Source organism: Mus pahari, chromosome X (genome assembly GCF_900095145.1).
Source record: "Mus pahari chromosome X, PAHARI_EIJ_v1.1, whole genome shotgun sequence".
Lineage (NCBI taxonomy): Eukaryota > Metazoa > Chordata > Mammalia > Rodentia > Muridae > Mus > Mus pahari.
Window position 1 is genome coordinate 6,792,880 of NC_034613.1, and position 16,219 is coordinate 6,809,098.

The 16,219-nt window shown below is 39.0% G+C and overlaps 2 protein-coding genes across 14 annotated transcripts in view; one reads left to right on the forward strand and one right to left on the reverse strand.

Moving 5' to 3' along the window:
* The window catches only part of Cask (calcium/calmodulin dependent serine protein kinase), a 344,733-nt gene that overhangs the window by 139,069 nt on the left and 189,445 nt on the right, over positions 1-16,219 (reverse strand). The window lies entirely within an intron of this gene.
* Gpr82 (G protein-coupled receptor 82) overlaps positions 14,264-16,219 on the forward strand; it is a 5,902-nt gene continuing 3,946 nt past the window's right edge. The window contains exons 1-2 of the mRNA XM_021188356.1: positions 14,264-14,377; positions 15,255-15,344. The gene's annotated coding sequence lies outside the window, so the exon portion shown is untranslated. The remainder of the gene's footprint in view (positions 14,378-15,254; positions 15,345-16,219) is intronic.

Consider the following 16,219-nt stretch of genomic DNA (forward strand, 5'->3'; position numbering starts at 1 on the left):
AACTTTATATGACCCAGCACAGGGGAATGCCAGGGCCAAGAACTGGGAGTGGGTGGGTAGGGGAGCAGGGGAGGGGGAGGGTATAGGGAACTTTCGGGATAGCATTTGAAATGTAAATAAATAAAATATATAATAATAATAATAATAATAATAATAATAATAATAATAATAAAACTCAAGTTAAGCCAGTGGCTGGAAAACAGTGTCATAAAGCACTACAAATTTAGAATGCAGTTATGAATTATACTGGTTTAAGGAAAAGTGGCAGTAGCTGGTTCTTCTCTAAGACCTATGATCTTGTTCTAGGTTTACAGTATCAGGCATAGTTTCCCTGCTGCCTTAAGCCCAATTAGAAAGCTGTTGGTTACTACCAAAATATGTGCCACTATTGCACCTTTAGAGATATGCTGCTATGCTGGTCATTGTTGTGGCTAATAGGTGTCATAGCTGGGTAGGACTATTGGTTGCATTCCTCTCATGGCAGCTTGTAAAGTACTTTCCAGTACTATGAAAACTAATCCTCAAGGATAAAGCTTTCAGGTCAGAGCCAGTGGCATTCTAAAGACTCCTTATATATAAGGAGTATATATAAGGTGTATATATATATACTCATTGCTTTCACTCCTCTAAGAGACTTCTTTTGTATCAGACAGAGACTACTACCAAAAGCACAATCTTGTTAAAATGCAGACATTAACTGATCATGGGCTGCCTAACCCCAACTGATAAATCTACAACAAAACCCATACACGTGAGGCTCAAGGAACATTGTAGAAGAGGAAAGTGAAAATTTTAAGAACCAGAAGATCAGAATATTTGCTTCTAGATAGGATACAGAAGATATACCTAAGAAGTTTCAACAATATGGCTGCTTAAGAAAAATTTAATAATGACAACACTAGTTGACTTGCCAATGTGGATGAGGGAAATGTCATGGGACCAAACCCTCAGATGAAGAAGTACAGGTAACACTGATTGCCGAGAGAGAGAAAACTAGTCTTCCTCAGGGAGGTGCCACTAATTGGTTATCCAATACCAAGTGCTTAACCTTGAAAATATATACAACAGAAGCAACATTAAACAGTATGTTGTATTTACATAATTATATACTTACACATATATGTAAGAATAATTAAATGAATAAGAGAGAGTGTGGTGGGGATATAGGAGGGGTTAGTTGGAAGAGAGGGAGGGAGAAATGATGATATAATTTTTAAAAAACTGCAAAAAATAACTTGGATGAGAAAAAAGCATGCAAATTTTTGATTGGGCCGGATTTTATCTCAATGAGATTTGCTTGTATATAGTTTTAGCACTCAGTTTCATTTGGCACTATATTTCAGAAAGTGCACAAACAGGTTGAATAAAGAATAGGTTAAGCAGAAGTATATCTGGAAATACAAATAACATTTGTCGATAAAAACCGGAAGTTTTCAGAACAATTAGAGGCTTATAAAAAGTGTTAAAACAATTTTAGTTTGTGTCCTGACAACGGTATCAGATAATATCTAAATGAAACTTAGTAACTGTTTGTGTAATTTTAAATAATGAAAACTTGGATCCTATCAGTGGTAAGCATTCCCTACCTCTTAATGTCACACTAATAAACAGAGTTTAAATATTATCAAGTGCTGAACACATGGCTCAGTGTACTTGCTAGTTTATGTCTATTTGATATAAACTAGTCATCAGAGATGAAAGAGCCTCAATTGAGAAAATGTCTTGAGAAAAAGATCGAGCTGTAGGATAACCTATAGGCATTTTCTTAATTAGTGATTGATGGGGACGGGCCCAGCCCACTGTGGGTGGGGACACCCCTGGGCAGGTAGTCCTAGGTTCTTATAGAAAACAGGCTGAGGATGCCATAAGCATCAACTTCCATAGCCTCTGCTTTTGGCTCCAGTCTCCAGGTTCCTGCTATGCTTCAGTTTCTGCCCTGACTGCCTTCAAAAATGAAGTGATGTGGAAGCTCATAATCCAAATAAACCCTTCCCTCCCCAAGTTGGTTTTGGTCATGATATTTCATCACAGCAATGATAACTGTAACTAAGACAGTGGGTAACAACTGTAACCAGAGCACATGGGGTGGGGCATATCCTGGAAACTTGATGTCCAGTTGACCTGGCAGATACATAGAGCAGGGCACCTACTGTCCTCCTCTGGCCTCTGCACAAAAGTGGACACATCAGAACACATGTGCATGCATAACCATACACACCACACACACAGACACATGTCCGCACACATGCATGTATCACACACAAACTATATTATCATCAGTTACTATAATATTCAAATGATGATCTCTATAAAATATTTGAAAATGTTTACTGAATTAACTTATGCTAACTGTAATAAAATAAAATTTTATTATAGTTATTTTTCTGTAATTTTTTTTTACTGATAGAAATTTCATTTTTAAACATTCTTTAAATTAGCCTGAATCTGGAGAATAGTTCTAGAATTTAATAAAACCATGCTACCGACTCACTAAATTTAGAGCTATTTATTACATATAATGTCTTATCGATCACTGGTTTTATGTACTTAGGAAATACTGACTTTCCATCTGCCAACATAAGGCTTAGTTCTAGATATACACAGAAAAAGGAAATTCAGAAGTACATGCATAAGATCTTCAAAAGTACCTTGCAAAAGATCTTCAGACAGAACAAGCTTCTAAATACTATCTCATATGTGCAAGGCCATATAAGGGCAACATGAACCGCCTGGCTCCCTGAGCGACATCGCAGTGCTAAGCACTGCTGTTAGTTTTGGGAAAGTACTACGCACAGAGCCAGGATAGATGGTGTCTGTCTCTACCATCTTAGAATAAACAATTCTATATAAGCCTTGATTATCCTGCTTATACAAAAATGGAACTAGTAAAATTACAACTATTTCAACCAAAGCCTATTTAAAGTTACCCAGAAAAAACAAAAATAGAAAAATTTCAAGAGACAATATGAATGCTGCAGAATTATTACTTTTTAGGTTTCTAAAGTACATACTCACCATACCTAATTTCAAAACCTGAAAATTAAAATGATCCATAATCTGAAATATTTTTTAAAAATTTAATATATTTTGGGATTTTAGGGTAGGAATGTTCAACCAGTAAAGTCTGTGCAGATATTCCTAGATCAGAATAACTCCCAAATCTGAAACACTTATGGTCCTAAACATTTTGGATAAGGGATACTTAATCTGATGATAGAAACTTACTTTATTTCTATTAAATACATTTGTATCCTTCGATTTAAAAAAACAAACAAACAAACAAGGGAGTAAATGCAGAGAAAAACTTACCAGGGGAATGGAATGCACATCTGAAGTAGACCCTTGGTGATGTGAGGAGAGTGGCATGTGGCTGGCACTCAGAAGTGGGTAAGAACTAACCAGAGGGAGACCTAAAGCTTTGTTAGCTGCAGTGTGCATATTTTTTGAAAAGCTTCTAAGGTAACTCTTACCCATCCCTTTCCCTGAGAGAAAATCATTGCAAATAAAGGAACCACTGCAAAGAGCTTCAAGAAGGAAGAGATGGCTTAATAAATAGTGTTGTGCAAATTTAAAATAAAAAGCCAACTTATATCCTCACCTTGTACCATATGAAAGGGAATTTAAATGGAATTAAAAGTTAGTTGTAAATAAAGAAGTTGTTAAAAAACATAGATGGCTAAATCATCTGTGGATGGGAAATCGTTTTCTATTAATGCAATGATAGCAATCTCTATAGAGAGATGTCCAGGTTATGCCTGGATGAATGGCTGCTATGTCTTAGTTCAGTCTGAGTTTGCAGATGAAGACTTGGTGGTGGGAGCAATGGTCCTACTTCTGGAAAACAGGTTTGTCCTAAATTCCACTTTGCCTCTTATTTTCTTACTTCATGCTTACAAGCAACAAAATGGGAATCAAAATAAACACGTACTTATGCTGAGGATTAGAGCCAGGTCTTACTGTTGGTGTAGCAAGCAATTTATCAACTGAGCTACTTCCCTTAGCCTCCAAGATGATAGTTACTAAAAAACAAACAACCCCAACTGCCTCAAAAACCTAGCACTATTAATATGTAATTAGTGCAAAAACTTTTAACATTTATCAAAATTGTATGATGCCCAAATCCCCAAATCTGCAAGACTGGCTTTCTGGCTGTCATACATTTGTATAGCTTACAAACTCTACTTGACTCTGCAAGCCCAGACACGTGGAACATGTTTTTTTTTTTTTTTTTTTTTTTTTTTTTTTTTTTTTTTTAAAAGGTAAATTGGTGCATTTAACCTAATTTAATTTTTTTCTCAAGTTCATAAAAACACAGGATGAGTTCTGGAAAAGATTTTCAGTTGTAGTTTGGATATATATGCTACTTTTAGCTTTGGTCACCCAGTGAAATTAGTTCAGGGGCAACAGTTAGCCATTACTTATCTTATTTGGTAATTTCACATTTAATTCTACTTTATATGTATATAAACTATGCCTTTTTTTCTTGAAACAGGAAAATGTAGTACAGGCTGGTCTTGAACTTATCTTACTGTTTGGTCATACTGGGATCTTACTGGTGTGCATTATTATACTTGGGTAAGGTGGTTGGGTTTTTATTTTTTTGTACTTTTATAACACATGTATATAACAAGATACACTTTCTTTTTTTAAAAAAGTTTACATGTGGTGTAACTACTATTTTATCATCTCATAGCTCTTTCCTACTGTAGTTATGCTGATCTATGTCTAACACAAAGGCTTTATTTCTTTTCATAGATGAAGTGGACACAAAACAACAACACGAGTTCATTTCTCCATTTCCCCCACCAACGGACATATAGGTGGTTTCCAGTTTTTCTGTTAGTAGGAGCCATGGAGAGGAGCAGTCTTCTGTTTGCCAAAGGTCCTTGCATGGAGGTCCCTTAGAGTTGACACCTCAAGCAACAATGACTGGCTGTAAGACTGAAGGTCTTCAGCATATCCCAGTTCATTTTCCAAAGCAATTTTATTACTTACACAATCTCACAAGTAGGCAGAAATGAACTCTTAGCTGCCCACATCCTCGCTAACACTTGGTTTCATCACGCACTACTTTTTGTCAATCAGATAGGTGTGAGATGGTATCTCCTTGTGGCTTCAGTGTGCACTTTCCCGATCAGTAGGGCAATGGAGTGTCATTTGTAATACTTCCTGCATGTAGGCTTTCTCTTAGGTGAATGGTCTGTTCATAGCTGCACTTCCCCCTCCTCCTCAGCTGCTTAACTTTCTCTCTTTATTGAAAATTGTTGAAGTACTTCTTTATATATTCTGGGCCTCAATCCTTTCTTGTTTAAATGGGTCACAAATAACTTCAACTTGTATATACTTATACTTAGTTCAGTGGCTTCTTCTACCAGGCAACAAATAGCAAGGACAAAACAAAAACAAACAAATGAAAAAACACCCTTTATCAATAAATCTAGCCTATAAGACTCCTAGCAATAGAGGATATGGAGCCTGAATTGGTCATCTCCGGTAACCAGGGAACACTTCTAGTTGAGGGACTGGGACACCAACTCAGCCACAAAATGTTGACCTACAATTTGTCCTACCTACGGGATGTGCTGGGGCACAGAAAGTATGGAAGTGGCCAACCAATGACTGATCCAGCATGAGAGGGAGTCCACCCCTGACGCTGCCTGCAGGGCCAGGAACAAAAGGCTAGATAACCTAGAGACCTAGGACAGAACCAAACATGGCTGACTCCCCCCCCCCCAAAAAAAAAGCAATGAAACAACTCCTAATGATATTCTGCTATATGCATAGGTTGGTGTCTAGTTCAATTGTCATCAGAGGGGCTTCACCTAGCAACTGATAGAAACAGAAGCAGAGATATCACAGACAAACATTAGGTGGAACTTGGGGAATTTTGCATAAATGGGGGAAGAAGGATTGTAGGAACCAAAGGTATCAAGAATGTTATAAGAAAATCCACAGAATCAACTAACCTGGGCTCATAGGGACCCAATAACAACTAGGGAGCCTATATGGGTCTGACCTAGGCCCTCTGCACATCTGTTACAATTCTGTACCTTGGTTTTCTTGTGGGACTCCTAACAGTGGGAGCAGAGGCGGTCTCTGACTCTGCTGCCTGCCTTTGGGACCCTTTCCTTCTACCGGGTTGCCTTCTCTAGTCTTAATAGGAGAGAAGGTATCTAGTCTTACTGCAACTTGATATATTGTAGCTAGTTGATACCCATGAGAGGCCTGCCTTTTTCTGAAGAGAAATGGAGGAGGAGTGGATGGGTGGGTGGAGAGGGGAGGTGGTAGTGGGGGACCAGGAAGAAAGGAGGGAGGGGAAACTGTAGTCAGGAACTAACTAACTAACTAAAAAATAAATCTAGCTAGTCACTAGTCTTACTATACATTCCTCAAGGACTCTAAAATTCATAGATCAGATCATATTTTTGACATATTAGCATTTCACTTATAAATAGTACTGAGGTATCAAATGAGGGGATCCCTGAGAACATAAAAACAGAAATGTTTTCTGAGAGTTAAAACTACAAAACCTAAGCACTTGTGTATAATTACATAAAAATACTTTTAAGAAACACAATGTCTCCGATCAGATGTCCTGATTAAATACTAAACATGTCATGGGAAAGAATTAGTGGTTCTCTAGAGAAGGAACGAAAATTAAGGGGAAGCTGTGTGGGGGAAATGTCAGTATTGCCTAGTTGAACAGTCCAGTGAGTTAGTTTGGCCAATGGATACGGAGTACAATCTGTGACTTGTTGATATGATCATGGGAAGAAGCCTGGTGAGGCCAAATGCAACTTAGAGCTGAATAACACTTCAATAAAGAATGAACAGAGAGCTAGCAAAATAGACAGGCTAAAAGACTGCCTGAGTTCAAATATTTGCTCCCTCGTTTATAAGTTGCCTTGGACACATTCTTTCTCTTATAGAGAAAAACATGAGTAATGGCTGGACCTCACTTAGAGAGTTGTTAAGAGGGCTGAATGACTTAATAAAAGTACCCAGCAATCAGAAAATATTTGGTATGTTATCCAAATAGCCAAATACCAGGGGAAAGGCAGAAATACACAGCTGGAAGCTGAGGGTAAACATGAGATCTAGAGCGGTATACAAGAAAGTGACTCAGCCAACTCTAGAAGGAACTCACAAAGTGCACTAAAGCCTGGCTTCTGGAGAGCTAGCAGACACATCCCGCTTTACACCAGCCAGGCCATGCTCTCTAAGACTCAGCAAGCAAAGAATGCAGGGTCTCTGGACAGATGCCAGAAGATACATTAATATATATCTGAGCCTTGACTTTTCTGTATAATCTGGATCACTGAACTAGTCTTCATATTGCAATGGAAAATAGCAACAAGGTCACGTCCACCTCAATGGTAGGAACTCAAGTGAGAGTAGTAACCCTAATCCCTCTGCTGTGTTATTTTTGCTTTTGTTCTTTTGGAGGCAGGAACTCTTCACATAGCCCAGGCTGGTGTTCAACATACTATTCTAGTTACGGAGTCTTCCAAGTTCAGGGATTCTAAGTGAATACCACCATGGCCAATCTACCCTATTTCAAATATTGGCCAACTGTAAGTTTCTAGATCAAAGTTCTTCACGCCTTGTGCTAATCCTGCTGGCATAGACTTTACAGAGAGTACTTTAATAGCAGTTCCTTTCTCTGTTTCCTTCCTGCCTCTTTCTGCTGTCCTCCAAATGAGATGTTCTTAGCACCCCGGACACTCCCTTCTGCTGTTTTCCTTTCTGGTACTCAGTAGCACCTTTCTCTTCCCCAGTTCAGTTTTGTCTCTGTGTCCCTAATTTCTCTTTTAAGACCCTTTTCTCATAACTGCATGCACTCTTCTTTTCCACACCCCCTCGCCATCTGTCAGAAGCAGAAATGCTCATCTGTATGGGGAAATTCAGTCTGTACTCAGAAGAAAAACACCGTTTCCTCTATATTTTTAAGCGAACACATTGAGCTGGCTGGAAAGGGAACTGACAGGTTTGCATGCATGCTCATATTCACTTCCCCTTTGTGGCCAGCAAGGCTTGAAAAACACAGGATACATGGGGTCAGATCTTGTAGCTAAAGATTACATGGTTCCAAGTATGTGTGGCAACTAGAAGAGAAGATAGTCAAGTAACGCAAGTGAGTCTCCTGATCCAATGATTGGACAGTTATGACCCTCATACCAGTGAAACCTTGAGTGATGGGTACAGCCTAGAGGCATGGGAGGGCTGCTCCCTTAACTTTCTGGAAGGATCATTTTTCTACACCCTTTCAGGCTGTGGTACTGTAGATGTCAGTGAGAATACCTAGCTCTCAGGATCGAATAAACTTCTAGAGCTAGCAGGAATGGGATTTTCTTCTAGCTTTCTTGCCAAGCTAGGTTGCTGTTCTAGAAGCACAGAAAGAGATATAGTGGATGAAAATTACAAAGGGTCAGATTTGTGATACATTTAGTATGAGAAGGAACCAAAGCAGTTCGACACTTCCCAGACCTGGACATGGGAGGTCCCTTGGCAAAGCACAATTCTCTTTCCTTTGAGCAATGTTGCTGAGGAAACAGTGGACTCTAAGCTACACATACCTTATTAATCCCTAGGGAGAGAGCTATTTTACTGCACATAAGGGAAAAAATATAAAAGCCTAGTCAGGTCATCAAAAGTGAAAGCATATTCAAAGAAATGTGGTAGGTGAAAATGAAAACAGTATTCAAACTACTTTCTAGCCAGGTATTGTGGCGCATGCCTTTAATCCCAGCACTTGGGAGGGAGAGGCAGGCGGATTTCTGAGTTCGAGGCCAACCTGGTCTACAGAATGAGTTTCAGGACAGTCAGAGCTACACAGAGAAACCCTGTCTCCAAAACAAACAAACACCAACCAAACCAAACCAAACCAAACCAAACCAAACCAAACCAAACCAAACCAAACCAACAAACTACTTTCTAAAGATGCAATAATGGATAGAAGACATTTCTTTAAGGAAAAGTGAGTTCTTTGAGTTTACTTGCCAGCTCTTTTGTTTGTGAGGTAGGATTAGGGAACTGTGTACTCATGTGAGAGATCCATGCAGGATGGGAGGTGGTGACGGAAGATTTAGTGACCAACCACACGTTCTCGGGGATAAAACCATGTATGTGCCCGATGTAGAGAGCTGAGCTGTGAGGCACTTTTAGGAGGAAGATGAGCATAGTTGACCTGCTACTGGAGGAAGTGAGGACAGTGGAGGAGAAAGGGTATCTCTTCTAATACTTTCTTCAGAGGATAAAATATACTTTAAAATACATTTGTTAACTATTTTCATTATAAGCCCTTTAAGCATTACTTGTCTTTTCAAACTATATCCATCAGCTGCTATAATTTTATTTTAGAAGTTAAATCCCACAAGATGACCACAAAATTGTCCCATGCTAAAATGTTCGACTGTTCTTTTTTTCTTTTTTCTTTTTCTCTTTTTAGTGGGTGTAGGATCTCACTATGTGGTTTGGGCTGTCCTAAAAGCCAGGCTAGCTTCACATAGATCCATCTGTCTCCTGAGTGCAGGGAGTAAAAGGTGTGCCCCGCCACACTCAGCTTGCCAGGCTTTCTTTTACCTCCAGGAGAGTTAGAGTCATGAATATTTCACAAGAGCGACTCATGATAATCATTCAAACAAAATAAGACAAAACCAACCCTTAAATGATTTATCCTGTTCATGGCGGATGAGTGGGCTTTCATCTTGAGAGAATTTATTGTTTTAAAATTATTTTCACTTTATCACTTTTAAAGTGGTTTTCATGCACTAGAAAAAGTACACTTATAGATTTCTTAGAGCTTAAAGGGACAAACCCTTCAATATTTTTAATTCCCCCCCCCCAGCCTATACTGCAGTCATTTCCAGTTGGAAACTAAGCAAATTAAAAAAAAAAAAAAAAAAAAAAAGTTGGAGTTGTGGTGCGGTGATATACCGCCCTCTGCTGGCCAGAGCTCTAAAGACGCAAGCAGTTTACAGAGATGTTAAAATTTAGCAAAGCTTTTCTTAACAATTGTTTTCTACTAGGTATTTCAGGTTGGATTTTCCTAAAAGAAAGGCAACAAGAAAATATTAGAAACAGCCATGTATGTATGCTTGTCTAGAGTGACTTATTTCAACTCTAAAACTATTTCCACACATCACAAGGTTGCATCAAGATGCAAGTGCCAATGGATGAGACTCCTAGTTTAGTAGGAATTATCAATGACTGTTAAAATCCACTGTGCAAAAGGGTAACATTAAATTTAGGATCGCAAAATATAAGCTTCAGATTACATAAAAAGTTGGCATAAGTAAAAGCTATTTTTTAGTCAAAGGAGATATGAGATACTTGGTCACCTTATCAGAAGCACTAACGCCCAAACAGGCTATGCTTTTTGTACGGGTGCTTTTCTTTTTGTTGTTATTTATATTATTTACTTAGCTTTTATGTGTTTTGGTTTTTTCTTTTTTTGAGAAAGATAGAAAGAGACAAAGTCAAGAGGGAGGGGAAGGAGGGAGAGAGAATGTGAATTTGGGTAGGGAGGATTTGGAGGAGGGAAAAGGATATGCTAAAAATATATTATATGAAATGTCTTTTAAAATAAAATAAAAAAATAACAGATTATGTGAGTGCTATCTTATCTAATGTGAGTCAGGATAAAACAGCATTTAATACTTGGTGTTGACTCAAGGCCTAGTTGTGTTACCACGATGATATGCTTGTCCCGTTGAAGAAAATAAAAGCATTTATCTCAGAGATATCTAAAACCATGTATGTATGTATGTATGTATGAATGTATGCATGCATATACATAAATATAAAGTATAGTTAAGTGGTTGTCATTTATTATCAAATTTTGGTATTTTTTTGAGACAGGGTTTCTTTGTGTAGCCTCGGCTGTCCTGGAACTAGCTCTGTAGAACAGGCTGGCCTTAAACTCAGAGATCTCCTTGGGATTAAAGGGGTGGGCCACCATCACCCAAACTCTCTTCTTTCTTTCTCTCTTGCCCCCCTCTCCCTCCCTCCCTCTCTTGCTGAGACAAGGTCTCATTATATAGACTTGTTTGACCTGAAACTGTGTAAACCAGGCTGGCTTCAAAGTCAGAGAGATCCATCTGTTCTGCCTCCAGAGTGTTGGGATTAAAGACCTGTGCTGCCATGCCTGGCTATTATCAATTGTTCTAGCAGTTTACATAAACTGTAGTACTTCAATTTTGGGGGTTCTCAATATGAGCAACTGAATTCAAACACTAATAGGTACAGGAAAGAACACTCATGCCCAATTCTCTTTCACTGGCCATTGATATACCTCCTCCTTGTGTCCCCAGAAAGGGACACAAACACAGTCTTAATCTCAAGACAATTTTATCGAGAAATTAAAAAGAAGTGGCTAGAAATAAAATGACCTTGTTCTTGGAAAGAAACATGGAGAATTCTGGGCACTGATACATGATCGTAATCTTTTTGCATTCCCAGTTGCTGTGTTGTGATATGGGCATGTGTTTACTTGTGGTAATTCGTGATAGATCACATTTCTCCCAGACTCTTGTCAAATGCCTTATTTTCAGAAATGTCTGCTTTTAAGGAAATAAGTTTCTTTGTACACTTCAAAGATAGCACAGGAATGGCAGTAACACAAGAACTGCTGGCCCATTTACCTTTGGCTTTCAAAGTACCCACAGGAAAGAATGGTTGGTTCTGAAACATGATATGAACATGCAACTGCACACACATGAACACACGTACACATCCATAAAAAGAGGGGGAAAAAACTCCCCGATAGTCCTAAAAAAACACTGGCTTCTCATTCAGGTCCCCAGGGACCTAAAAGCACAGTGTAAGCCTGGTGTCTCTGCCTTCATTTTGCATCTATCTCTTTTAATCTGGCTCATTAGCTTTGCCTACTTATTTCAATATGACTCACTCAAGGAGTGTTTATCAAATTATCACTTATTCCATTGTCCTTTGAGGCCAAGGACACAGAGACAGGACTAAAGGGGGCATCTTAGTATCAGCTTTTTTTTACCGTGCTCTGTTCCAGATGCCTAAAAGGTGCCTAAAGATGTCCAGTTATTATCCTCAACCAGGACTTCCTTGGATTCCATCACCTAGATGATGAAATTTATCCAGTGAGGACTATAGTGTGAGCAATCATCTCCTGGGGACCACCCTGTTCCTTTGAACAATAAGAATGCCTACAGAGTACCTTTGCTGAACCGTAACTGAGATAATGATCTGTGAGTCACACAAACTACTGGCTACACCTTGACTAAGGCTGCATAATTATGCACAGCTCTTGCCTCCTTGCCTCAATTTGTCCTCTAACCTACAGCTGATATCAGTACCCTGCAGAGGGATTTGGGGTCACCAGACACTGTTCCTCTTTTTGATGTGCACATGATTATCTCTCCTTTCTCTGCTTTTCACAATTTGTCATTTGCTTCTTGAATTGGCATATTAAGATGGGTGGCCAAGGCCAGCCTGTTAGGGATGCTGGAGAAAGAGCTTTTATCTAGTTACACTCGGCTTTCCCACGACTACAGATTCTTGTAGTAGAATGTGAGGACCTGAGAGCAGTAGCACTGGAAACAAGGCTATGGCCAGATACCACATCCTAAAGAGAACAGAAGGTTCACTGAACTTGAACAAACCACAGCTTTAAGTAACAGGACTGCACTGCACATCTAAAGCTAACTGGCTTGTGTAAACATTGAAATGAACCAGGCTTACCATGGCCCCCTTTGAGGGAAATCAAGAATGATGTTCTAATATGCACATATTTAGACACATGTTCTTGTCTTGCACAAAAGCTTCCCTCTCAATGCCCTGAGGTACTGATTGGTCAGATGGACAAATTTTAAACTGTCCAGTTGTAGCCAGTTTAGATATTAGCTTGGAGAGTCAAAAAATAAGTTCCCATTTGAAACACACAAGTTCAGGTAAGACTAAGGTATCTCATGTCCTCCTGCTTTTGGCTTTGAGGGAAACTGGTAAGTGATCTTCAAACCCACCCCTCAAAGTTGATAGAGGCAGTAACAACAGCTCACCATGGGCTGCAAAACTGAATGAGATTTCCTTTTTGATCACTCTTCCTAAAATACTTCAAAGGAATTCCAGGGGCCAGATTTAAAAACATCACTTGAGGCAGATCAGAAGGATCAGAAGAGTATGTACAGGAGAGTGCTTGGGCAGATGAGAAGTAATCAGATAAAGACATTTACATGTGAACAAAGGAAGCCACACTCTGAAGAGGAGAATGATGAGAACACAAAGAGCCAGAGAAAATTTGTGATCTTCAAGTCCAAAGGGGCACACTATGTCCTAGAGAACTTGCAACTTGGTTTGATATTCTTGAAATAGCTCCATGACAAGTAATATTTTTGTTAGCTTAGTATTTCCTGCCATTACTTTTTTCTACTATTGGAGAGTATTGCTTACTGTCTTAGAAAACCTTTTACAGTATTTACCTATTCGTCTCACTTGAGCTGTTTCTTCCCTGAGCCTCATTTTCCACCACTGTTTATCACACATTCTCTGTTCTTCCCTTTCAGTTCTTTTAATGAACCATTGTGATTTACCAATCCACTAAGTTTCTATTTCTCAGAGCAGCTCAAGTCTGTATAACACATCACATCTTCGTTGGATTTGAAGACACTCTAGTTTGTGGTTAGCATTCTGCATCTGGGACCTCCATGTGCTGCTACAATTGTGGTAGAAACTCAAATATCTGAGTGAACTGTACTGTTTAAGGAAAATGTATGACAGTAAAATCCAAAATGGTTTGAGAATGGAGCAATGGCTACCCTTTTAATGAACTCAGGTCTAGCAAAAGGCTTGCCAGATATGCAAACATCCTGGAGTTGGGCCATGCTGAACACGCAGTGGGACAGTGGGGAGAAATTATGTGCCCTCCCCTTTCCTTCTCCAGAAGTTACCTTTGCCTGTTCTGCTTTTGTTACTTTAAATGCTAAAGAAGAGCTCACCTAAATGACAAAAATGTTAATTGCCAAACAATTTTTAGATTTATTGGCACCCCCACCTCCAACTCCTGGTGACTTTCTGATAACATCAGAATGTGCAGCTCTCCTTGTTCTTTTAATTCCCTGCATCAGTTAACACAAAGCATACAAATTGCTGTGGAGGTTAACTTGTAGATAACTAATGTGTTTGTAACTATTTTCAGAAGGTCAAGGTTGATTACAGTTCTAGCTAGAGGCGGGCAGGGGAATGGGCACAGAGCCTCCTGCCCATTGTCCCACTGTATAACCCACGCTTTCCTACCTTTCTTGTAACCCAGTTCTCCAAGACAGAGCTTTGCTGATGGCAGCCCTCTCCAGATTCTCAGGATCAATCTTTGAGTAAACGCAACTTCTCATCATCTACTAGATGAGTGGTAAGCAGATGAGGTGGGCTTGGGTTTGGAAACAAGAATTGGCAGAACCGGGCTGGGGATGCAGGTTGCTCAGTGGTCAGTTGCTAAATGCACATTTAGCCTTCAGTTATGGTCAGTTCAGACTACATGCTATAACTATTAACTTGTTTTGAAACACATTTGCCACCTCCAAAATCCATCATAAAATGTTTTAATTCATGTACTCACTATTTCAACTCCAAATGGAGGTAGAACATGCCAATTAGAAGTAGACAAAAGTTGTTTATTAGTAGCCAAACTGGGTTCTAGTCCCTATGTATACTCTGAGCACACAGAGAGAAATTATCTCTGGGCATCAGTTTTTTCAATCTTAAAACAGCAGAGACCACTGATGACCATGAATTTTAATCTAACCTAGTGATATTTGATTTGAGCAAGTTGGTATAAATAAGAAAACTTCAAGTTTTGTTTTCCTCTACTCTTGGAAAAGATGGGCTGCAAAGAAGCTGTCCACAAATGATTTTGTAGTTAAGTTTAGAGACAAATTTCTATTGGTATTTTATTGAGTTACTGGAAAGTAGTTCCTTTTACTATGCTCACAGAAAAATAATTAGCTATGTGGGATTAAACCTTAGAAATGCAACTTCAGCCAATCACAACAATAAAGTTAACTACTTCATGAAATCATCATAAGTATACTACATATATATTTATTTATACAGTACATATTTATACTAAATATATATACATATTACCCACTAACTTCCTCCCACTAAAAAAATAGAGAAATGAGGGTTGTGTGTGTTTTTTTTTAACTGGCTATATTTACTGTAACTGTTGAATTTCTTCAACAGTCTAATTTCCCTTTTTCTCCCCACTGTACTTGGTGTCATGCAAGACCCTACTCATACTGATTAAGGACACTGGAAAAGTGACGATCAGAGGACTCTGAGTGTGGAACAGTAATGAGCATAAGCTACTCAGACAGGTAAGGCTGATTTTTTTTTTTTTGCTCAGTTTTAGCTTAGCTTAAGATTAACTTCGTAAGTGTCGAAAAGGACTAAACTGTTCGAAGTGTGAAATCTGATCATTAAATAAGGTAGCCAGCACAAGAAGCGTTTAAATAGCCACAAGTAACTGCTAGAGTTGTAGAGGCTTTGTCATTTGTCAAATTAGCACAGCATGTACACAGACATTCTGCTGAGGAGAATGCACACTTGGAGACATTTCCTTGGAAGCAATTCTGTAAGAGCTCACTTTTCTTTGCCTTCTCATGTTTAATGGCGTTTTACAAATTTTTGAAACTAATTTTCTAGTAGCTTTCAAATCAAAGGCCGTTCCTGAAGGGGGCATGAATTTGGGAAGCTGAAGATGCAGGGTGAGTTGTCATTTGGTTTATAGAGACTCACCATCACCTAGCTTCCCAGTAACAATCTTCTGCTCTTCTTTCATTAGGGAATATTTGCTACTGATAGTCACAGAGGCACCTCTGCTGCTTTCAGCACAGAATGCATTATCTCTGTGAGGCAGAGGCTGCTGAGAGCTTTGCATAAACGAAGCTTCATCTCTTAAAAAAGGCTTTGACCCTTCGGTAAAACCAAAATTTCTTTTGAACAGAAGGGGATTTTTCTTAATAAACGAACTGGTTCACTTCAATCGTTATTTGCCTAATTTTGAAATCAGCAAGGTTACGGATTAAGGTTGCATATTTAAGAGTATCTACAACTGCTATCCATAAAGGCACTCTGAAACATGTGATGCAATTTCTGAATAAAAATTGTAAATAGCCGGGCGTGGTGGTGCACGCCTTTGATCCCAGCACTCGGGAGGCAGAGGCAGGAGAATTTCTGAGTTCGAGGCCAG